Below are 25,474 nucleotides of genomic sequence, written 5' to 3'. Positions count from 1 at the left end.
TCACAAAATCTTGCTTAAGAGCTCGGAACTGAAAAAAAGATGCTCAAAGACAGAGGAGACACTTGTCCTCGTTTCTACAAACCGCCTCACAGAATATCCAGAGATCCGTGTTGTACATCTCCAAACACCACTAGCATTTTTCACGATAAATAAGTTTACATCAATTACTGGTATCTACTACTCTTCAACAATAACATGCAGTGAAGCACTAAGGAATATACACAGAGTCACTTGGAAGCGGGAGAAGGAGAAGAAAAGTACTGAGAATAAAAGCCCAGGTGAAACATGATTAGGAGCATTTCCTCTGGGGAAAAACAAAAGCAACAATATTAGCACACGTTAATTGCTATCAAGTAAACAAGTCCTCTGATTGAATTTTAACTTTTACCTGAGCTTAAGTGGATCTGACCAGGGATTCGTATAGACAGAGTGGGCGACAGAGCTCTGTCAAGAGGTAACATTTTAAATTCAGTGATCAAATAATCTAAGGGGGTATGTTTCTAAATTAGCTGATTTGAAAATTTGGGCAATTTAACTTTGACAGGTAATAAAATCAATTAAACTTTGACTAATTATGTGAAGTTACTATCGGGTGCTTAAGTAGTAAATAATTACAGTAGTCAAGTACTCTATAAATATACTTGGTATGTTCATACTAAATCAAAATAAAGATGACTACAACTGTACAGAACACAGAGCGGAAATGCAATTACGCTCGTATTCCAAGGGGTGATATCGGTGTGTCAGCTATGCATGCTTTCGTATATATTTTAGTTCTCTCCTACCACTGTTGTTAAAATTCTTAGAAAGCTCTTGGGCCTCTCAGACACCTCTGGCTACCCGGACCTGGGCAAAGGGGTCTCTCTCTGGTGGTCCAACAAGGGCATATGCCACCATCAGCTCATCTGGCCGGCAGCTAGCTTTTCCTGGTGAGAGTTCAATGTGTCCTATAAAGTTATGGATCATAAAATACCGTGGTCCGGTACTCGGTTTCCCCTTTGTTTAAAATAATTAATACAGTTTAGAATCATTATGTACAATTAGCAAACACATCACTTACTTGGTAAAACCAAACTGAAGACTTGAGTAAAATTTTAAACAATCTAATCTTATGGGAACTTAAAAGAAAATTCCTGAAGGTATACTGCTTATCCAAGAGTGAATTATCAAAGAAAACACTGCTAACAATTAATATTTGATAACATAGAGATCTTTCAGTCATGGAAAGGTACTCTATTCTCACTGAACAAATTTATGAAAACCCTGCATTCATCTTTTAACTCCCTGACTTTAAAGTCATATATTCAGATTAAAAAAACAAACAAATGAAAAAACACTTCACTTTCTCTTCAAAAATAGGGTTTAATTTACAGATTCTTAAATGTCCACATTCATGAAGAGGTCACTATTCACAGGAAACAAATGATGACATAATATGAGGTATTTTTTTAAATGATACATGAAAGGGTGATATATATAGCACGTACAAAAGTCAATGAAATACACACACACACACACACACACATATATATATATGTAAAAGCATCTTAACAAATCAAAGAAGATTCCTTTGGGATATAACTCTTCAATAGTTATTGATATAGCAGGCTACTTATTCCTAGAAACTATAATTAGACATGATGTCTTCTATCCATTTTCCCAAGATGTAAAATAACCACGCTAAATAGTTATTCCTGTCCAGAACGTGCTGTCTATTCTTTTAGCTGAAAGCAAACCTCTAGTAAATTCCTATTTCTCTTCTTGCCAATCACAGAATGAATGACTGACACTAACACAGCCTTATCTGGGCCCTATGTCTGCAGCACATTCTGCTAAGTGATGTCATTGCTCTAGCAGACGAAAATAAGCAGATTATTACAGTGACTAGGAGCAAACTAAACATTTGGATTTTTGCATGGACAGATTTACACACTGTCTGTCAGATAAAGCACAGTTTGCCTGCTGCTTACACAACAAGAATGTGCCTGACAGCTTCCTCCCAGGGTTAGTATCTGATTACATAAATAGGCCATTCCCCAACATTCCTAAAGACTGACAGTCTGTCTTAGTTTAAAGTGCAATTTCGGACTATCAGCTTTTCTGTCTTGCACACCAGGCTGATTAACATCAGAGCACTTCCTGGAGGTCCAATCAGGTTTCCTCACCGCCTGATTCTGGGCCATACAAAATGTGGTGGACACAATGGATGGGAAAAAGGCAACTTTAAAACTATGTCTGATGACTGCTCCTAAGGCATATATTGATTGAAGGGTGAATCATTTTAACATACTTACATGCATGAGTGTCTATGTAGCATTATCTTTGGAAAAACTCACAAGTATACGATGCTTTCTTTAAAGCTAATACTTTTATTTATAAAACTAAATAGTATGCAAAATCACACAGCACATTTACATATTGCCATTTTACAGCTGCTCTTTTTTAATGAATATTTTTATATCATTCCGTCAGTGAAATAAAACATCAATGATTCATCACAGTCATATAAAATGACTGCACTGAGCTGAACGCAATGTTTAAAAACTTATCTACCACTAATTAATATCTTTCCTGTCCCCAGCACGACATCCAAAACAAAATTTATAGAATCAACACGCCAGTGAAATGTTGATGCATCTGAAAATGTGGCTTAAAATCTACTTTGGCAGCAGCAGAAATGGTAGTCAAAAACAGTTCATGATTAAATTGTGTCTGTGTGGATTTCATGAACTTGCTAAAACTCAAGGATTCTGTATTTTTGTATGCTAAATAATAATAATAATACCACCACCACCAAAATTCTGCAGTTTACTAGAAGCTCGGTTACAAACTATCCTGGGAGAGGGGCGCCTGGGTGGCTCAGTTGGTTGGGCGGCCAACTACAGCCCAGGTCATGATCTCGCTGTCTGTGAGTTCAAGCCCTGCATCCGGCTCTGTCCTAAGCACTCAGAGCCTGGAGCCTGCTTCAGATTCTGTCTCTCTCTCTCTCTCTCTCTCTCTGCCCCTTCCCTGCTTGCTCTCAGTCTCTCTCTCTCTCAAAAATAATAAACAATAAAAAATTTTTTTAAAAACCAAATTATCCTAGGAGAAACTTTAATAATTATGTAATTCACACACACACACACACACACACACACACACACACACACACACAAACACAAGCATGAGGTTCTCATACAAATAAAAACTGAATTGAAAGTGGTCTACCTGATCAAGACAGATAAATTTCCTTCTTATAAGGAAAAAAATTAGGCAGTAGTCATTTTTAAGACAGTGCCGAATATCTTAAGAATCCTATTGTTAGGAAACCATTTATTTCTGAATTGTTTTCCTTGGCCTCATACTGCTTGGGAGCTGTTGCAAGGAAAAAAAAAAAATTCAAGCATCTCTACTACTAATATATTAATTAAGCAAACGTCTCCTGAACATCCACTGTGGGCCAGAATCCTATCCTGTGTTCTGGAAACACAAAGATAAATAGGACACAGGCCTCTATCCTCAAGGTACGTAAAATCTGATAAGGAAGAGAAACAAGCAAACACATAAATTATATTTCAAAGTAGTAATTTATCTTTTTACAGATAAATGCACTTTTTAGATTCGAATGGCAATCTTGTCCAGTATTAAGCAGAGCTCACTCTCAGGACGGCGAACTCCACAGCCCACCCTGTGCTTGTGTAGTGAAAAGAGTCACTTCCTCTTTGATCATTCTTCTGCCTTCCTACAAAAAGCCATCTGAAGTTACATTAATGATTTTATGAAGCACAGAGCTGAGCATTACGTACACAGAAAAGCCTACTTATAACGACAAAAATGACCCGTGCCCTCCCCTTCCCTATCAGAATGGTTCCACGTTTGCTTTTTACCCTCGTACACATTAAAAACTAACATTCAGCTTAAAACGTCTTCTTGCCTAATAGTAAATGCATTTCGTCTTTTTCATTTGTTTCTTGACACCAACACTAATGAACTGTCATGGAAACAGTTTTGGGAATCACCAAGGGTGAGGTTCCTTGCAGTGGTAAACAATCAGAAGTCATAAACACGATATTGTCTCTAGTAATTTCAGCTATAACTTTCAGACATTCATACCCAGACAAACCAGATGAAATATGTTGCTTCAGGTCAGCTCTGATGGATCCCTCAGAAATATCAACATTATTGCTTTTATTTTATTATGTACCACACTTCATAACTGTATACTGCAGAGTACAATAAAAACTCTACTACACAGCTTGACTGCTTATTAAACAGGTCAAAAGTTACTATAACAAATAACTTGTCCTACTCAGGGTCCATTAATAACATATCTTGTTGCTCCTCAGATAGGGAAATTTTTTAAAAACACAAAAAATAAGGCAACAGAGGAGAAACGAAAACCAATTGGAAATCTTTATATCTGATTTTCCTTCTCAGATTTCCTTTACAGGTCCACAGTTACCTTCGGTATCTAATTGCAAGCATATGCCCAACAACTTTGAAATAACTATTTAGAAACTTGGGATCAATAAAAAAAAAAAAAAAAAAAAAAAAAAAACGGAAGGCTGCTAAAAAAAAAAAAAAAAAAAACAGCAAAAAGAAACAATACACTGCTATCTGTGAGCTCTCAGAGAAGATGGGCACCGACAGAGCCCACACGGGTCCGAAAGTAAGACCCGGGTGTACAAGCAATGCCTGCCTCTCCAGGATGGCGTGCATTTAAGTGACGTGTGTTTACGGAGGCAGTGCCACATCCAAACTACACGGGAAAACTAACCACTAAGTGTTTTGTCAGGATTGGTGGGATGGCCACCTCTGCTGGACCAGACAGACGCTTTCTAGAGAGAAATACGGGTGGTGTTGGAAGCTGACCACTGCAATAACAAAACATGAAACAATACAAGACAGGAGATTAAAATGGAAACAAAAAAGCTAATGATAGTTAAGGTGTCCCGGGAGGTGTGTGTGTGTGGGGGGGGGGGGGGGGGGGGGTTAGGGATGTGTGTGTGTGTGTGTGTGTGTGTGTATACACACACACACACACACATACATACATACGTACATATATGTATATTGGGAGTAAACAATGGAAATGAATTCTTTCAAATCAAGGAACACATCTACGGACAGTTGGGTGATACAACGTGGGCATTTCCCACGATTTCTGTTACCTGGAATGAAGGAGGTGAGGAGGTGAGGGGGCAAGGAAGGGAGGGAGGCAACGACCACAGCCACAATTCCCAGAAAATTAATGGCTGCAGAAGCAGGCATCATAAAAGGTACTGGCCATCAACACAAAATATGGGTAAATATAATCAAGCAGCAAAAAGTATACGGACAAAGGACTCAAGCACTTAGCGGCTTATTAATTCTCACAAAACATAAGTTATTTTACGAACTTATAATCTTTATATGAATTTACCGTAAAGCAAATTCACATTCTTAGAAACATTTAGGTGAGAATTTCTACTTCTCGTCGTGACTAATGACTGAATTTTTTCCAGAATTTGTTACCCATTTGCTCTCCCAGGAATCAAGGTAATTACAAGGAAACACTAGATGAGTTACAGATTTCACCGGTGCCCAGCACCTAAGAGATGCTCAATAAATTGGCAGCAATGAAAGCTACGGATTGTTTTTCATTAAGCTGGCGTATCAGAAAGTTAAACATCCACGACACACTCGTAACATCGCTGAGAGACACGGAATAAGCCTCAAGAACTACTAAACACAGTCCAGAGGTGTGATTATTCCCTAGAAATTAGCAGAAGGAAACAACTTATTCATCAATCACATTAATCAGTGGTGTTTCAGTCATCTGAAACATGTCGAATATTAGCATCTGATGCGCCTCTGAACAGTCACTGCCACCGCTGTACAAGAGATGCTGTAATTGGTTTAAATCGGCCTGGCCCATCTGTCTTTAATACTCTTATTACAAGGCAGTAACCGGAGAACTATTAGCGCTGCACTATAAGCTGTAAGATCTTTACCCGTTCTTAAATCATTTAAAAATAATGAGAGCTTTAGCCTTTATCTAATTAACGAGTGCCTTCTTTGAATTAGAAAAACTGTATCATTTACCCACGGTTGTTTAGTAAATTGGCTTGGCGGCACGCAAGCTAATGCAGGGTGGCGGTGGCAGTGTCTTGTTCCTGGCTTCTTATTACTTGAATTATAATTCAATGATCACCTTAGATCATGGGCTATTCATAAATCAGAAGCCTGACATCAGATGAAAAATTGTATTAATATATGAAACTTATTATATAGTACAAACTGCTCTCTTGATAAATTACATTGTTCAAACTTGACAATGATTGCATTTAAAACATTCTTCCTGTTTGCTGTTTTACAGACTGAAACCTCTTCATGAAAAATTTACAATGCTCCTCTGTGTTTTGGAGTCAGAGGGCAATAGTAGCAAATGGCAGACAGAAACCATACTTTAGATTTGCTGGCAGCTGCAGAGGACAGAGAACACTTCTAAGGATAGGGAGGAAAACCCTCAGCTGCCTTCCCCCGATCTCCATTTCTGGCTTTATGAAGATACTAATTGTCCTCACCAGCAGAAGCACAGTAAATAATAAAATTTTAATTTCAGCTTACAGGATTGCTTTCTTCTCCTATATAGGTGTTTCAAAGAAATTTATAGTCATAAATGTTTCACAGAAATTTATAGCACGAGAGGAAAAAATAAAGGGGCAAACCCATGAAGTTTAATTTGAATTGAGGCCGGGCTCCTTAGATGATGCGTTATGACAAATGCTTTTCGCCAAGGCTGACTGGGTAACTCAAGCTGTAGTTCCATATTATTTACATTAATTACATGAAGGCGGCTTTGTTAATGGTACATTCTGGTGTGGGTCGCAGCATGATATGCTAATGATCTAAGAAAAATCTGCATCTCCAATATTTATGATAATTTGTAATAGGAAATAGGGTTGCTTTTATTTCTTTCTCCTCGCTAGAATAAAAAAAGTCAGTACAAAACAGTTTTATTCAGAGAAGAAAGGAAAAAGTTCTAATCGCCAAGACATTTAAGTGTTATAAACAAAAGAGAAGACTCTTATTGTTAGGGGTGTTGTCATAGCCCATGACAAAGTGATAATCTGGCAGTTCAGTGTGAGGTGTGTGTCAAGCCGAATTGAACAGGAGAGAGCAGAAATGTAAAGTATAGCGTCCATCACCAAATTATCTCCTGTTATTACGTGTTCCCACCCTCCCTCCTCACAGCTACCCTCAACAAGAAAGAAGATAAGCTTCAAATAAACACAGTTAATTTACACTAAGGTGCATTCATTATACGGAAGGCTATTATGCTAGAAGATATTCGATATTTTTATAAAATCCATTATACCTTTTGAGAAACTTATGATGAGACTGTATAATCCCCAAAGATGAAAAACACAAAGACATATGAATTTATATGTATTAAATATCAGCATATTTTATTCACACTGTTATTCTTATAAATTATATCTAAACATATAAAATGTTAAAAATAATAATTTGCCACTTACGGCTTTTGGGAGTACAAAAACTACAACAACTGTTGAAGAGATCAAATATCATATGTTCAAAAGACAAAGATTTTGTGTTTATTAATGTTTAAATTATGCTACCTATATTTTCCAGAGACTGTTTAAAAATTTTAAACAGATGTCTCGTTTTATTATTAGGAGGCAATAAGCATCAATAACCCACAGATATTTTGGGCAAGACAAAATTATGTATTTTCAAATTAATAATGTCCTATAGGAATAAAGGTCCTATATAAATGTATCCTATTCAACAGAATAGAAACACAAAAAATCTTAGGAAAAACTTGCAGATAGGATGCTTTGTAAATATTTTGTATTAAAACTGGAGCCGAAATCTTACATATCGGTGCGCTTAAACACAAGTTATTAGTATGCTGGGTTTTTAAGTCATATTTAAACAGCATAAGTTTCTAAGATGATGCACAATTTTTTAAAACAGGTAATTAGGCTTTCTAAAGACTAGATACTGGAAACAATATTGAAAGGATTTTTCTAATCTATAAACAGTTAATACAGGGTTTCGATATTCTATGTTCAACAGGATTAACAGAAATCAGGATAGTGGTCACTTCTGGAGAAAGGAAATGAACATACTCATGGAGAAGAACACAGAAGACTTCAAAGATAATGGTTATGTTCTAGCTCCTAAGCCACATGGGAGACACACGGGTGATGGATGGTAGCTATTATTATTCTTGATACTATACAGAATATATATACATATATATATATATATATATATATAACACATATATATGCATATATAAGAATATATGCAACAGAGACACAAATATACATATTGCATATATATGCAATACAAACATATATACAATACAGTATATATTGCACATATATATGCAATAGAATATACAAACAATATATATACATACTACATATATAGAGAGAGTATGTGTATATGAAATACATATAGTATCAAGAATAATGATATGTGTGTGTACATACACACATACATAGTTCTGTGCGTATATACTATCAGAAAAAGACTAAAATGAATTGAGGAAAATATAACAAAATCTGAATAATTTCTTTTTCTTTTTTTCTTTTCCCTTTAGAGAGAGAGGGGCATAGAGAGAGATAGTCTAAAGCAGGCTCCACATTCAGCATGGAGCCCAATGTGGGGCTCAATCCCACAACCCTGGAATCATGACCTGAGCTGAAATCAAGAGTCGAACGCTCAACCGAATGAGCCACCAAAGCACCACCCTTCTTTTTTTTTTTTATCTGAATAAAAATTTTTAATAGAGGAGAGATTATTTCTCAAAAATTTCATGGACGAATTAATATATTACTATTTCATAATAACTAAAGCTCAGAAATGGCACATGGCCTCATAAGGAAATGCTTATATTATACATTCAAAACCACAACAATGAAAAATAGTGTGTCTTGTATAATCATCAATACTTATTACAGCAAAAATACGAATATTGTAAAGAAATCATTTATCTCTATATAAGTAGCTCATCATATGCTAATTAGTAGAGACATTTCTCAGAGGAAACACTATAATCAAAAATTTTAGGGGCACCTGGGTGGCTCAGTCGGTTGGGCGTCCGACTTCAGCTCAGGTCATGATCTCACGGCTCGTGAGTTTGAGCCCTGCGTCGGGCTCTGTGCTGACAGCTTGGAGCCTGGAGCCGGTGTCAGATTCTGTGTCTCCCATCCTCTCTGCCCCTCCCCCCTCCCCTGTTCTGTCTCTCTCTCTCTCTCTCTCTCTCTCTCTCTCTCTCTCTCAAAAATAAACATTTAAAAAAATTAGAATACCTGATAATCTTAAAAATTATTTAATCCAACACACTTATTTTAATATTGACAAAACAAATTTGAGGAGTTTCATATCCTTAAACTGCTAGATCGTAGCAGTACCCAGTTCTTTTGCCTCTTCATGTAGGACTCTTTCAGTCATAAAACACAGCCTGCTGGACCCTTTATCCCAGGAGGCGGACAATTCTGGTTTAAGACATTAAACCATTCAAGTTGATCCAGTAAAGAAGCCAGACAGACTGAGGTGGGCTGGGCTCACTCACTCATCCACCAAACATTTATAGACCATCAAATAAATGACAGGTAATATGAAGAGGTCTGGAAATTAAATAATGAATAAATTCTGCCAGGAAGCCATGTGAAATTATCCAGTGGCTTCCCCATGATATCTAAACTCCTTACCACAATCTCTACGAACTGAGATAATGTAGGCCCTGATCACGTCTCCAACTTACACTAATTTCCTGCTTACCATGTATTAGCCACACTTTCCTTCTTCCTGTTCATAAAACTTGGAAGGTTATATCTTTAATTTTTAGATAGGTCAGTAGGTAGGTGGGTAGGTGGTTGGGTGGATAGGTGGATGGATGGATGGATGGATGGATGGATGGATGGATGGATGAATAAACAGGAAGTCTAACAGCAGCATGGACAAGTAAGCCAACAATGACAACATGTGATGGTAAGTAAAAGGATAAATGGTTTGGGGGACTAGAAAGAACAGGAAGTGCTCTTGAAGTTTATACTTAATGTTTAATGTTAAGATCAGAGGCCCATTAGGTTCTTTAAAACTTATGAAAAAGATTAAAATTTAAAAATCTACTGAAAAGGTCTAATTATGCAAAGGAGACGATTCTGGCCTGTGTCTCGAGACCTCTCTGGTCACGTGGACAAATGAGTGGAGAGGTGCGGGATCTAATGGAAAAGTAGAAGAATCACGTAACCAAATGCGTAAGAAATAAAATCTCCTTCTAAGCCCCTTGGTTCAATGAACAAAAGCTCCTCCATCTGTTAATTGGAAAACAGAAAGCTTTCTATGATCTACTCTGTAAAACATGAAAGCCATAAAAGTATGCTCAGAAATCAGAGTATTTATGAATTGCCATAGACAATAGCTAGTGAGCTGGGGGCATTAACTGCAAACTCTCTGACAATTCAGATATGGTAAGTCCTTCCAATCTAGTGGATAAAACATGTGCAAGCTTTGGACACATTCTCTTTTCCCTCCTAAGGACAAAAATGGGCCTCGTCAGCAAGAACAAATACCAGTCGACACTCACTATCTGCACTTGGAAACTAATCCCACCTTATTTTTCCCTTAGAGAATCATAATTGGGATTACATTCTGATATTAAAAATTTTGACCAATTAAAGTTGACCATGAAATTTGTATATAAGAAACAGAAATCATATACATAACGCAAGACTAGGGCATTTTAATGAATGTATTTCACATGTGACATACTCCTATCATCACATGAACCAAATGCAATGCCACAAGACCTTCAAAAAATTAAGGTATTGGTTATGATTTATAACCCACTCTTCAGAATGGATATCTTGGCTACTACCTTATACCCTATAATTTAGACAAGCGTGTAAGCCAAGTTCACTTCTTTCTCTCCTATTCTGAATTTAAGATGTTTACCAATTATTTCAGAAACTCTGTATTAGGCAATCCCACTAAATTATAGAGTTCAGGAGATTAAATTACAAATGGAGAACGAAGTTATTCAGAAATAATACTACTATATTCAAAATACAAAATTTACATGAATTGTAAAATATTCATCTTATTAATAATTCCAGATGTTAGTCTAGATTTAACCTAGACATGTTAAAATGATCTTATTTTGCAATATTTAGCTGTGAACAGAGGAAAAAAACAACTATACAATTATGCATTCCCTTCCCTCAAAAATTATATACGCTCTCTTATACTTGTTTAATTCGAGGCTAAAAATTTCAAAATTTATTCTAAAACAAAAATAAAACGCAGCACAAGCGTGTGTGTGTGACCATAATTAGGTATACAGATGAACGCAGAGATTGTTCCAATGCTAAGAAAGTGCCATTTCCTATTCTCTGACACTGTAGGTCCGAATCCACCCTTTTGCTAAAAGCGTGTGCTGCACATATGACAGGCAGTGACCACGTTCTGCAGGCACCGCGATGTGGCCGGCACGGGTCTGAAGTGCGCACGCACCGACATCTGTTACGGATCATCTTCTGTCCCTTCTTGATAGACTGCTCTAAATTTTGTTCAAGATGGCCTAATGTTTTTGACAACCTGTACAAGCCAAACATTTCAGCAAAATTTCCAAATTAATGCTGAGAGCACTTCACAACGTTTTGTTCTGTATTGTTCACTCTTGCTGATTGTGTCCTAAATAATAAACTGTGGCCTCTGGCGATTTTTCTCAGAATGTTTATGATGAGAACTCATTCATCTAAATCTGCTGGCCAGTGGAATAAAATAAATCAAGAATTTCCCAAATATAACAATATTTGTGTTCAGTCGATAATTGATGACTGCAGCTGCGCTAATTAAAACCCATCTGAGCTTCATTAATCTTGGTCACCGGGACCAATTGCCATGCACCACACCTCGCGCAAAGCCCCGTGCCCTTGTGTTCGGGTCACACTCAGGTGGGCCTTACTCCTAAATTTTCTAGGATGACGTGAAATGTTTCAATTTGGTATGTATAATAAGCATAATATATAAGTAGGTGGCCATTCAGGGCAGATCTCTAATTGTCAGACTCTCAGTTGTGAAAGGAAGAGCCCTACGGTGTGATGACGGCACCAGGGCCTCACAGGTCATCCTTGCGGGCAGTGGGCACGCTTCCCAGGGGCAGGTGCACAATCTATATCTGAGAAGAAACACCGTTTGCATGAGAAGTTCTGTTAAGAGATGACTGCGATGTTAAATTGGGTTTATAAGAATAATTAGAAACATCTACTAAATGTTAGTTTCTCTTCAAAATCTATCGTATTGGAGGTACCTAGTTTTTCATGCGAAGCAAAGAACACCGTAAGCAGTGGCAGACAGACACATGGAACCCTTATCGTGGGAACGGTCTTCACTGCCCTCTAAATTATTACCCAGAAATCGTCTGGATTCGAATCACTAACTTACTCAAGAAACCTTTACTGAGAGCCTAATGAAATGTATGGTTTCAGACACTCCGATGCAGGCACTGATAACAGCAGTGGACAAAAATCCACGTGTCTGCTCTCAGCCACAGGTTTTTGTCTCAGTGGGTGGAAGAGAGAATCAGTGAGTAAATACATAAAATGCCAAAAGGTGGGAAGTTTCCCGAAGAAAACTGAGCAGGGTAGGGGAACGGGATGGTAGTAGTGTTTATTGTTAGGCTGCGTGCTCAGGGAAGGTGGTTCTGACAGAACAACACAGGAGTAGACACCTCATGGAACTGAAGGCATCACCCTTTATTTGGACAGAAGTCAATAAAGAAAGTATGAATAATAAAGTTTTAGGCTCAGGCATATTTCTATACTAAAAATTTTTTTATGTTCATTTATTTTGAGAGAGAGAGAGTGCGAGCAGGGGAGGAACAGACAGAGAGGGAGACACAGAATCCGAAGCAGGCTCCGGGCTCCGAGCTCTCAGCACAGAGCCCGATGCGGGGCTCAAACTCATGAACCCTGAGACCATGACCTGAGCTGAAGTCGGAGACAACTGACTGAGCCACTCGGGTGCCCCCATACTTACACATTTAACAAAGCCAAAATTTTCAAAGATTTCATACGTTAGATTCAGGTATTAGGTTCATCAACCCTCGAGTGGGGTACAGGCCCTGGAACACTGGCTTGTGGGGCAAAGGGGGGGGGGGGAGAGTGAACCCCCTGGCCGGAACACAGACAGAAGTATGAATGGTATCTTGAACATCAACTGAAGAGTTACACAACAGGGTGTCAGATGTAACCAAGCTGAAGAGTTCTGGAAGAAACATATCAAAGAAGAAGGGAGCTGGGTAACAATGAGATCTATCCTTGAAAGATAAGCAGTATTTATAAAATCTCTTGGTAAGTTTTGACTTAAACATTTAAAAAGTACGAATAAGACAGATTTGCACCTTTAAGAGGCAAAAGTGCTACATATTTGTGGTGTTCACTTTAAAAAAAAACTCACTAAGAAGTCCTTTTACTTCAACAAAATAGACTCTATCAAAGAAACAATGTACCATTTCACCTAATATCTATTCTATAGTTTCAATTACATTTTTATGAATGTGGCTATTTTTTTTTCCTTTAATTTTAAATTTTTTTTTTTTTCAACGTTTATTTATTTTTGGGACAGAGAGAGACAGAGCATGAACGGGGGAGGGGCAGAGAGAGAGGGAGACACAGAATCGGAAACAGGCTCCAGGCTCTGAGCCATCAGCCCAGAGCCCGACGCGGGGCTCGAAACTCACGGACCGCAAGATCGTGACCTGGCTGAAGTCGGACGCTTAACCGACTGCGCCACCCAGGCGCCCCATCCTTTAATTTTAACATAATAGTTGATGCCCAAAAGGTTTCCTTCTTTAATGATGAGCCTCTTGAGGAAGAAAAGTTACTTATTCATTAATAAAATATGCCCAGAACAGTAAACATGAAATCTGTTTTAACTGTTGGCTTATCTCACATTCACTGAAGGGACACCTGATGTCATACATACAACCCACTCTTCGTGAACACACTGGGTCTAACAGTGTGATTTCTTTTTGGAAATCAGCACTGGTTTCCCCAGGAGCACAGGCTGCACTTGCAAAGACTGCAGGCCACCTCCACACCTGCTTGCTCGGGGCCACCTAGTTGGGATGTCTGCTGCCTGAGAAGGTGCCCAGTGGCATTGAGGGATGTGCTGGAGACTTTGGAGGTGGGGGGGTCCTGGAGCCCATGGCACCTCTATTGTTTTGCTTTGCTTACTGCTGCAAAGGGAAAATCTCTTTTTTTTTTTTAATTTTTCTAATGTTTATTGGTGGGGGGGGAGGGGTAAGGGGCAGACAGATAGGGAGATACAGAACTCAAAGCAGGCTCCAAGCTCTGAGCTGTCAGCAGAGCCTGACGTGGGGCTCAAAGTCACAAACTGTGAGATCATGACCTAAGCCGAAGTCTGACACTTAACTGACTGAGCCACCCAGGCACCCCTGCAGAGGGAAAATCTTAATGAACAAATCCAACTCTTCCAAACGCCCCACCCCCCAAGGACAACTTGGGACCACCTCCCTACTCCCACCACCCTGCCCAGGAACATACACGCCTTCTCTCATGTAGACACTCTCAGAAACTTCCCACATAAGGTCTCATTTACTCCCCACATGCCCTTATAAGGTGGACACTCAGAGCTGAACACCTCGAGCAGAAACACAAAGTAACCTGCCCAAAGTCACACAACAACTGTCACCGCAGGAACCCACACAAAGCCATAAGTGACTGCAGGCAAGCCTGTGTTGTGCCACTTGATGCAGAGCAGCAGATCACGCAGAGTTTTTAAACGAGACTACACTGTGTGAGTCTGTGAAGACCATCCAACATCCAAGCATACGTAACAGAACAAAGGTCCGTGTAGTCAGGAGAGGTGGCCCAGCGTGGAAGGAGCAAGAATGGAAACAGGTCTTTTAAATTGCAATCCGAGATCCTTCCACCTTAATGCAGTGGACAGGGGACACACTCCTCTATGCAGAGTATGCAATTTTAGTAGTAAGAGACAGAAAAAAGAGGTCATTAGCCTTCTAGACTACTTTTGCTGATGTCTTTCTAATCATCACAGTCTAATGAGGTGGAGATACACAGCATAAAAATATACAGTACAGTTGCCCCTTGAACAACACGTGTTTGAACGGCATGGGTCCACTTACAGGCAGGTTGTATATATATATGTATGTACACACACACACACACACACACACACACACAGTGTAGTACCGTAAATGTCTTTTCTCTTCCCTATGATTTTCTTAATAACATTTTCTTTTCTCCAGCTCACTTTCTTGTAAGAATACACTGTATGATACATGTAACATACAAAATCTATGTTACCTGATTATGTCACTGGTAAGGTTGGTTAAGGTTCTGGTCAACAGTGAACTACTAATAACCAGTTAAGTTTTTGAGGAGCCAAAAATTATACATGGATTTTCAACTGTGCCAGGGTAGGGGGTATCATCACCCCTAATCCCTACATTGTCAAGAGGTCAGCTCTATATTACCAAATTTACAGTTCTTTACTTTGTTACATTTACTGATGTTCTAGCTTCTATAAAACCTGAAGCAGAGAATACAATGTTCATTAAAACCACTGATTAAGCAGCTGAATTTGAGCTACTGGTAATGAGAGCAGGCACCACACATTTCCTGTCCTGAAGTATCTCGTGCTCACACACACCACCTAAACAAAGCCTCAGGTAGATTCCTTGTTTTCCACACAGAAAGAACCTTCCCTGTTTTATCCACAACATTCATGTTACCAAAACCAACCAACAGCACTGCAAATACGAGCTACTGGCCACAGAGGTGAGGGGTGTACTAATCCACACAGCCCAGAGGAAATGGCAAACACTGGTGCCACCAAAACCAATTTAAAACCCATGGACAAATGATGATCACGAATGACACTTCCCTACAAAATAAGAGAGGCATCCTGCTGTCTTGTCCAAACTCTCTGGCCACAACCAACCTAGAAGCTTCCGGCTTTCCTGCACTTACTTGTTTCCTTTGTTAGTGACCTCAGATACAGGACTTTTCTTTCTTGCAGCTCAGGCTTTATTCTTTTACAACTTCCTCTAAAACTTTCTCTTTTTTGAAGTTTATTTATTTATTTTGGGAAGGAGAGAGAGAGCGTGCGCACAAGAGAGAGAGCAGAAGGGGCAAAGAGAGAGAGAGAGAGAGAGAGAGAATCCCAAGCAGGACCCATGGTGTCAGTGCAGACCTGGATGCAGGGGCTCGAACCCACAAACCATGAGATCATGGCCTGAGCCAAAATCAAGAGTCGGATACTTAACTGACTGAGCCACCTAGGCGCCCCTCTTCTAAAACCTTCTAAGTTTTGTTGTTTTAATTTTCTTCAAAGAATTTCAAAACTGTCTAATTAAGCCTATAAATGACTGTGTTGTCTTTACTTCCAATAAGTAATAAACTTCTTTTGAACTTGAAAATGTCATTATGTACCATGACAATGCACTGGTCAGCCCTTTTCCCTATTTTGCAATTCAGATCACTATTAGGCTTTCTTCCTGGTCTTCAGACATGTTTCTTTTTTTTTTTTTTTTTTCATTTTTTAAAATTGTGTGCTTTATTTTTTTTATAAAAATCTGATATATACTTAATGTGAAAAATTCAAGCAATACAAAAGTGTATCAAGTAAAAAGTCATCTCCTTTCTCCTTAGAGTCATCCCAGTCTTCAGAGGTGATCATTATTTACAGTTTGGTGTCTACAGCCTTTTAGACTTTTTCTGTACATATATAAGCGTATGTATTTTTTTTTTCAGACATGTTTCAAGAAAACAGGTAAGTTCACAAAACGACTTTCATTGGTGAAAAAATCCCGTATGAGTTCAGGACTGTAAAACTCCAACATATACACATTTTGAAGCAAATTTCTACAAATTAATGGATGTATGACTATAAAAAGATATAGCACCTGTAAACCGAAGAGTTTCTTCCTCAAAAGTCTAGTTAACAAAAACAAAACAACAACAAAAAATCAGCACAAACATACAAAAAAGCCCAAAGCTCTAAAGAAAGGGAGAAATAACAAGAAACAAGATTGCCAGTCTGAAAGAAGGATAAAAACAGGTTTTTCTGAGGAGCAATATGGCTTCCTTATCTTTTCCTGCATTTAATAAATGTCATAAAATAAAGATGATTATTTTAAAATAGAACCCCCCTTTTTTTTTCTTTAAATTAAGAGGCATCACACTGGGAGAATCCTTTCAATGACTGGAAAAAAAATATGGTCACACAATGCAATTTGCTGACAGCAGGCACACACAATACATGTTGTCAACTTTCCCCTTCATTAACCACATGACAAAGCTCTGTTAGAAGTACAAGGGGAGGCTTCAGGAGGAGTTGCTTCCAGCTGCATTTCCACTGGCAGTTTCTTCCTCATTTTTGTCAAGACAGAAAGGATGATTAAAAAAAAAAGTCTTCAGTGGGGGGGGGGGGGGAGGCAAACCAACAGGATTTTCCATTCTTGGTGAAAATCATGGAAACCCGGAGACTTGTGAGTTCTAAGCTCAGGGTTTCTGAACTGAAGTTAAGAATTCAAGGAGTTGGGGCACCTGGGTGGCTCAGTGGGTGAGGCATCCGACTCTGGGTTTCAGCTCAGGTCATGATCTTATTGTTTGTGGGTCTGAGCCAAGTACCGGGCTCTGTGCTGGCAGTGTGGAGCCTGCTTGGGATATCCTCTCCCTCTCTCCTCTCTCTCTCTCTCTCTCTCTCTCTCTCTCTCGGTGCTCCTCCCCCACTAGCCCTGTCTCGGTTTCTCTCAAAATAAATTAACTTAAAAAAAAAAAAAGAATTCAAAGATTACACTTTTGAAGCAGGAAAAGGTCTTAGAGCAAAGGATGTGAGGCCAGGTATTTTTGAACTAAAGCCCAAAGAGAAAAACACACAGACATAGAGGATGACAGCAGAGAAGTGTCACATAACTACCAACGATTCTGGAACTGTGATTTCTGGTGAGTCTTGCCATATACATAAGTAGGTAAGTATCCATGTATGGATATCTCCTGCAAAATCTCATTCCTCAATGGTTATGCTAAAGGATTGTGATGCAAACCATCATTTTTCTGTTTGGGGCTACATCGTTTACTTTTTCCAATGAAAGAATATAGAAAATTAAGTATAAATGTAATTTGATTTCTATGAACCCCATACCTCTCCCAGTAAAGCATCCGAGAAGATTATTCGAAAAGTCTGATATTACAAACAGAAAAACTTCATGGAAACTACTTCCAAAAACAAAGTCATTTTCATATTTTCTAGAGGTGTTCAATATTTAAAGGAAAATGTTGATGCCTTCTAGAAAGGTTTAACTGCTACATACACTCGAACATTGTAAAGAAGGATTTATTACCGCCACACCTACCAACATTCCACCTAAATGGGGGCTACTTTATGGTGTTAGGTTATTACTGTATATAAAATTACTGAAGATCCAGATTCTTTGGAAATACTCGTACATTTTCCCCCAATTTAGAAGATGGTAATAGGACTTTTTTAAACATTCATTTTTCCTCCTGACTCACTAGCACCTCTCAAAAATAAGTTTTAGGGATTCATGAAGTTCATTAGATAATTTCCTAAACACCATAAATTACACACAAGACCATCACGCTGATATGTATTTACTCAAATTTTCAAGGAATTATTTTACTTAGATTTTGGGCGGCTACATTTAGTAGTCCCTCCAGTCTGGGACCTCATTTCCAAGTGTGTGGATTTGTTCTCCTGTTTAGAAACCAATGTTAAACATCACCTTGGTAGTACAACTTACTCTAAAATTAATTTCATTAATTTTACTTCTTTCCTCACTTATAAATGAATTTACTTATATTCTGATATTACTTATTTTTCTAATATACTTGTAAAACGGTTCTCAATTCAAGAATTGAATTAGGTCAGACGGTTTGGTTTAGTCTCTTTCTTGTAGAACGTCAATGTAATATTTTAGAACTTTCTTCAAATAGTTTAAGATTCACTTAAACTTCTCATTATAATACCGTGATTTCCTTTTGTTGTTGAAAAGACTTAGAAATACAATAAACTTCTAATGATTTTCTCATTTTTTTGAATGTCAGCAAAAAACAAACAAAAGGAAACAATTAAGAAATAAAAGGAATTAAAGGAAAATACAAAGTATTCTTCGTTTCATACGACTCACTCTATCAATAATCCTTACTATAACGAACCAAAAAGGGAAGCTATCCCCCTATTGTATAATGAAAACCATGATTTTTATAGCAGTTTTCCAAATCGAAAAGCTGAAGGAAGTAGTTCTTGCTCTCTCCTTACTCCTGGTTTTGAGTAAGTAAAATGCATCTCCTCGTAGACGATCTGGAAAATAAACGAACACGGCTGATCGGTTCCACACACATTGACGACAGCGTGAACACCGGGAGCAGAGCTGAGCATCACCATCCTTTTAAGGCTCTTGAATTCTTTTCAGTTATGAGAAACTTTAAGTTACAAGGAAGACATTTAAGGTTGACTAAAAGTTAGTAACATTTCTCCCCTCTCAGGGATCTCTTTTGCCCTTCTTGTCGCCTTCTGAGCCTGGCCCCCAGAAGGCAGTACAGCGTCCTGTTCTCTTTATGTGGGTCACAGATGGCCTGAGCCACATGCTTTACTCCGGAATCATCAATCAGGATCACTTGGCTGTTCTTCCTTCTGGTATTTCACTTTCAGAACTCGCTTTTCAATCATTAGTTGTGAGACTACATGCCCTTAGCTGCTTCTTAGCCACATCTCCCTTCGATTTATTTAGGGCAGACCATCAAGGGTTAGATGAACTCCGAACATCTTTTAGTGGCTAACTTTCAGAACTGCCTCTGGGTACACATTCTGGGCCCTTTCAGATTCCTTCCGAGTGAGGATCTTAGTTTTTTTTCTCATACTTTCCCATTCTGACAGTTGTAAACATAGGGCTCTATATCTGTAGTTTTAAAGACGTAACGTTTGAATACATTGGAAATTTTTGAAAAACTATCAGATTTTGTCTTCAGTACTTCTCGTAAGACGTACTACCGTTACATAACACATATATAACGTGCGTGCGTCTTTTTGAAGCATGTGCTGACTGTAAGCAGTAAGTGAACATACAACTCCAAAAGCCACCGTAAGATAAGCATATAGATGAATATTAAACGCACCATCCAAACGAATTTGGTCACTTCTCATAAATATTTGTCTGTGTTAATGATACGAACACATGTTACATGGAGAGGAACAAGAAACCATCTGTGGCCTAAAGAGCCCAGGGTCCAGCGAGAAACGACATCCTCCAGCAGAGGGTGACGCTCTCACACGGGAGCACTCAGCATGTGGAGAGGGGACACTGCGTCCACCTGTGGAAAGTCGGGGAAGGCTTCTGAGAAACACACCTGGACGATGGGCCCGGGTTAGTCCTGCGAGAAGGGAGGCGGAAGCAAGGCAGGGTCAGGGAGGTAGAAGAAACCAAGGGTGTGGCTGCGGCAAACGGGGAGGGGACCCAAGGAGTCAGAGGGAAGACTGACAGGGAAACAGGTCAGATCACAAAAGCTCTTTGGAGCCGTGCTTGGGAGGAGAAGGTCCTGAAGAGGGTCCTGGTTTAAGTTAATGTTCGTGAAATTTGACACTTCTACCTGCATATTTAAGACCTTACAGATCTGTTCCCGAACGATATTTAACATGTAAGCTAAATGGCATCTCTCACAGAAGACGACATTAGCATCGTTGCCAGGCATTCACTAGTCGGGGACCGTGCGTGAACGCAAATGGGAAAACGAGGCACACCCCTTCGAGGAGCTGCTGTCACCCTGTAAGGTGAGGTCTGCACTATTAAACTGTTCTGGCACAGACCTAGGCAGTGGAAAAGAAAACAACAACAACAACAACAACATCTAAGAAAGATTTTGGGATTCTTTGAGCATAACCTCATCCGCTCCACTGTAGATCCAAGGTTTTAGAGACTGAATAAAGCACAGCATTAAAAGAAATCAGATTCCGTAGCTAAGGGCATATGAACACCGTGAACAACAGAAGTCCTCCTCTGGGCTGCTGTGGTCTGTAAAACACCGCGAGTCGTTACTTTTAAACCAACAACAACGTAATGGTGGATGGGTACGGTGTACTTTTGCTCATTTTCTTGTCTCTGTTGGAAATTAAGAGACTCAAGTTTGTGTTGAAGTGAAAACTACACAGTTTTCATTTTGAACCCCATGTAAGCTTGATCTGATAAAGTTGACTGAAAGAGAGTTTGGAGTTAGCATTTTTCATTTATGTAATTCTTTGGTTTACTCCAACTGAGGGTTAATTTCTACCAAGGATGAAGCAGCAAGTGCTCAAAAAAGTGGTAATTCAATTACTACAACAACAAAAATATTATAAAACACACAAGCCTCACATAGTCACTCATCAACAGGTGATTTTTTAAGCATCACCCACCATGTCTCAGCTTCATGGACAGACAAGGGGAAGCACTTTTGTATCTGAGGACCCATGAAGAGACAGGATGGGACTGTACTAATGAATACAAAGAACAATTTATGTGAGAGAAGCAGAGAGTTACTGAAATAGTGCATTTACCAGGCCAAAGTAAATGGAAATAAGTCACATTAAAAAAATTCACTAGAAAAATCTTGAGGGGTTTAAAGAAAGTCACTGTTTTTCAAGAGATGTCCAAACGGTACGAAGAGGAGAAATACAAGTCTAGAAGGAAAAACTGCTGGAAGCACCAAAATAGACAATATCACTGCTGCATTAAATGTCACAAGTCATTGAGAGAGATTTAAATGCATCAGTAAATGAGAATTTTAAAATGCTGGACACAGTACTTTTTTATATAAGCAAATACGAAACAATGTATTTCACATATGAAAAAGCACATGTAACAATGTTCTAATGGAGTTTTGAAGAGGCTGTAAATTTATGGGCCAATACAGAGAAAATGAAATTGGTTACTGAATTAGATTCACGATACCTGTATTAGACACCTGTCATTTCTAACACATTTGCTAGGTGGCACAGGCAATTCAACAATGAATAAAATAATCTAAGATTTCAAAGAGCTGACAATTTAGTATACAATATAGAGAAGAAATACCTTTACCAACCAAGTTTTTCAAAAAATATTAAATGCATCAATGTCTGAATGAAACGACACAAAGATTAAAGAACTCTAATTCCTAAAACATCAGGCTATAGAGAATAAAAATTATGAATTTTTCCCAGACATGTAATAAAAATCTATAATTCAGAGGCTAAATTTTCATGGTTAGAAAAACAATGTTCATGCAGCTCCTGGGTGGCTCAGTCAGTGAAACACCTGACTCTTGCTTTTGGCTCAGGTCATGATCCCAGAGCCGTGGGATCAAGCCCCATATCAGACTCCATGCAGAGTGTGGAGCCTGTTTAGGATTCTCTCTTTCTCTGCCCCTCCCCACTCACTCGCTCTCTCAAGATAAACATAAAAAAAAAAAAAAAAAAAAAGAAGAAGAAGAAGAAAGAAAAACGATGTTCACAATTATAGAACGATAACCACAGCAACAGGGTACAAACTTACTCACGAGATAGTATGAAGAACTCAGCTTCCATTGAACCTGATATTTTTAAGTGACATGTTGGGTACTTGAATCTGAAAGTAGCCAGGAAGAATGCCTACACCTCTTTTTTAATGAGTTTCATCAGCAAATTTCCCCAAAATCTATGCACATTGGCCCAAATACATCAATGCTGCTTAGAAAATAATCTTCCTTTCTTTTTTAGTATCTAGTATAAAGCATTAAAATGATTCTAAAATTACCATCATTAGCCCTGACCTTTCAATTCATTTACACATTGAGGGACTTCTATAACTCAGGCACTATTATAGGCACTTGGGTGGACACAGAGACAAGAAATAGGAAAAATAAATACATAAATTATACTTTTGTACAATTATTACTTCAAACTCCCAAAATGATGCCAACCAGTTCACAAAATTCATTAAAATTTCACAATCTGTCTAGTAAGAGCTGGCCCCAACATACTGAAACACAAGACATGTGGTGAGAAAGATCCAGACAGTACAAAAGCACAGAGGCGCGGGGGCGGGGGGGTAATGCCTTGTACTGGTAACGAGACCAGTACACTGGGCCAGAATGCAAGACAGTAACAGTGGCCAGAGGTCGGACCTCAGAGGTAACAACAGAAGTCTGATTGAAATTAGGCACCAGGATAGGGTGCTTTGCAAAGGAATGGTGTGCCCTGACGTGCCCCTGGTGTCCACGAGGACATGTCAGTCACTGCCATGACTCGTGTCATTATCTCCTCCACCTTTCTTACTGCCCAGTTTATTGCTAGTTCCCATACTTTCTGATAAAGGCTTCATAAATGTGCCTTTCAATACACACTCATAACTACACACAGAGTTTTTAGATATTTACAGTAGGAGTACCTATCTACACTGCTTAATAACCAGAAATATATTTTCCTATGGATGACAGTCAGTTCTATGCATCAAGTTGGCAAGGCTCTCCCAGGTCATTCAATCAACCACTAAGCTTGGTGTCTTTGTGGAAGTATTCTGTAGATGTGGTAAGATCTAAATTCTGTTGACTTCAAGTAAAGATTACTATAGCAGACCTTTGAACAACGTGGGTTTGAAGTGCATGGGTGCCTTTCTACACGGAAGTTTTTTTTATAAATACAGTATACTACTGTAAATGTATTTTTGTTCCTTATGGTTCTGTTTAATAACATTTCTTGTCTTTAGCTCACTTTACTGTAGGAATACAGTCTACAATTCACAAGACATAAAAATGCGTTAATCAATGGTTTATGTTATCGGTAAGGCTTCTGGTCAATAGTAGGTTGCTAATAGTTAAGTTTGGGGGGAGTCAAAGGATTTTTGACTGTGTGGGGGTTCAGTGCCCCTAACCCTGTGCTGTTCGAAGGTCAACAGTATATACATATGCTATTAGCTCTGTTTCTTGGGGAGACCCCAGATGAATACACTATGCTCCAATGGTAAATATTCTAACAATTTTGCATGGGCAACGATAGCTGTTTTCCCTGCCAATACAGATATGTCCTGATGAAACTATCATATAAATATGTTAACAGAATCCAGTCTACAACTAACCCTGAATTACATTTATCAGCATGATACAGAACAGTACAAATACATCGAGTCCACAGTGAACTCTCCTGGTTATTTTCACTGCAAGTTTTTATGTGCTTCCTTAAGAATTAAAAACAGCTGCTTTAAAAAAAAAAAAAAAAAAAAAGGAAAACAAACTTTAACTTTGTCTACCTTCCCTCCAAAGTCCATCATTAGAGAATTTACTTAGGACATTGTCAGAGAATGTAACAAAACCAAAAACAGAAATGTGGAAACGGTGAACCAGCTACAAACAGTTAACAACTCCTAGATAGTCAAGAGCAGGGGAAAAAAAGATTACTGATGGCTGTGAAATCACTGATAAAAGTATCTTAGAAAAGATGCACATTCTAAAATCAGACAAATGTCTGAAACCAAAAATGTAGTTTAAACCAAACAAATAACCCGACACGTACTTACCTGACTCCCAGACGAAGAAACACCCGTATCTTGTAAGTACTGTGGAATAAACTATTCACAAGCTTAGAATCTACATTAATGCGCCATGCCAATTACTTTGAATTAAAATAACTAGAACAAAGCAATGTAAAGCAACCTTTAATAAGATAAAACAAAGCACATGCATTTAAAAAACGCCCCACCAGTGAGTCTCTGGTCATGAATGTGAAAACAATTAGGCTATAAATCTTCGTAGAAAGAACTTTCAACATTGTTGTTCAGGTTAGAATGCAAACATTAAAAGTGAGGTGGGGGGAGGAAGAAAAACGATCCCCGTGCCATAAAAGCAAACTGTCTGGTAAGTAGCAAGGCTCACTCAAAGCTTCACATGCAGGCAAGCTCAGTGCCAGCTGAGGAACCTGAACAGATTCCAACAGTATGCGAGCTGCGCAAACCACTCAGGTTGTTGGCGACAACTGTAGGAATCACTGCTTGATATGGAAAGTGGCATTTTTTAATAGGGCCACCTAGGCTCCTATCTTCACAAACAAAATAACATCCTTGGGATGGCAGATGGAATGAAGCAGAGAAAGGGGGCACGTATTTTAAGGAGCACCTGGGAAGAGAGGGAGTAGGGGCAGGACTGCATCTGTTTGAGTGTTTAGAAAGAATGGGGTTAGAAATCCAACAAATACAAAGAGAGTTGTCAATAAGAGTAATCGCCTGAAGAAAAAGTAGCACGGGTGAAAACCCAGCATGGACAATAAAAGGAAATACGGACCCAAAACAGCAAGATTTAAAGCAGTGATCCCGGGAATTACCAAAGTTAGCTGTCCCTATTTTACCGGGGCTATTTTGTGGGGCAAGAAAGCAAAAATAAGGCCAGAATACATAAAGATGCCTACAAAATATCAAGTG

At 38.7% G+C, this 25,474-nt stretch overlaps 1 protein-coding gene across 2 annotated transcripts in view; it reads right to left on the bottom strand.

Moving 5' to 3' along the window:
* Window positions 1-25,474, bottom strand: part of LOC123587518 (zinc finger protein 407-like) — a 278,218-nt gene that overhangs the window by 200,872 nt on the left and 51,872 nt on the right. The window contains exon 1 of one of the 2 annotated variants that reach the window (XM_045457308.1): window positions 693-703. The exons of the other annotated variant lie outside the window; for it this stretch is intronic. The gene's annotated coding sequence lies outside the window, so the exon portion shown is untranslated. Of the gene's footprint in view, window positions 1-692; window positions 704-25,474 lie in introns of those variants that run through there. 2 annotated transcript variants of the gene reach the window in all.

The sequence above is a fragment of the Leopardus geoffroyi genome, chromosome D3 (assembly GCF_018350155.1).
Source record: "Leopardus geoffroyi isolate Oge1 chromosome D3, O.geoffroyi_Oge1_pat1.0, whole genome shotgun sequence".
Lineage (NCBI taxonomy): Eukaryota > Metazoa > Chordata > Mammalia > Carnivora > Felidae > Leopardus > Leopardus geoffroyi.
The sequence above is the reverse complement of the archived record's forward strand: the minus strand, read 5'-3'. Positions and strand labels throughout refer to the sequence as shown.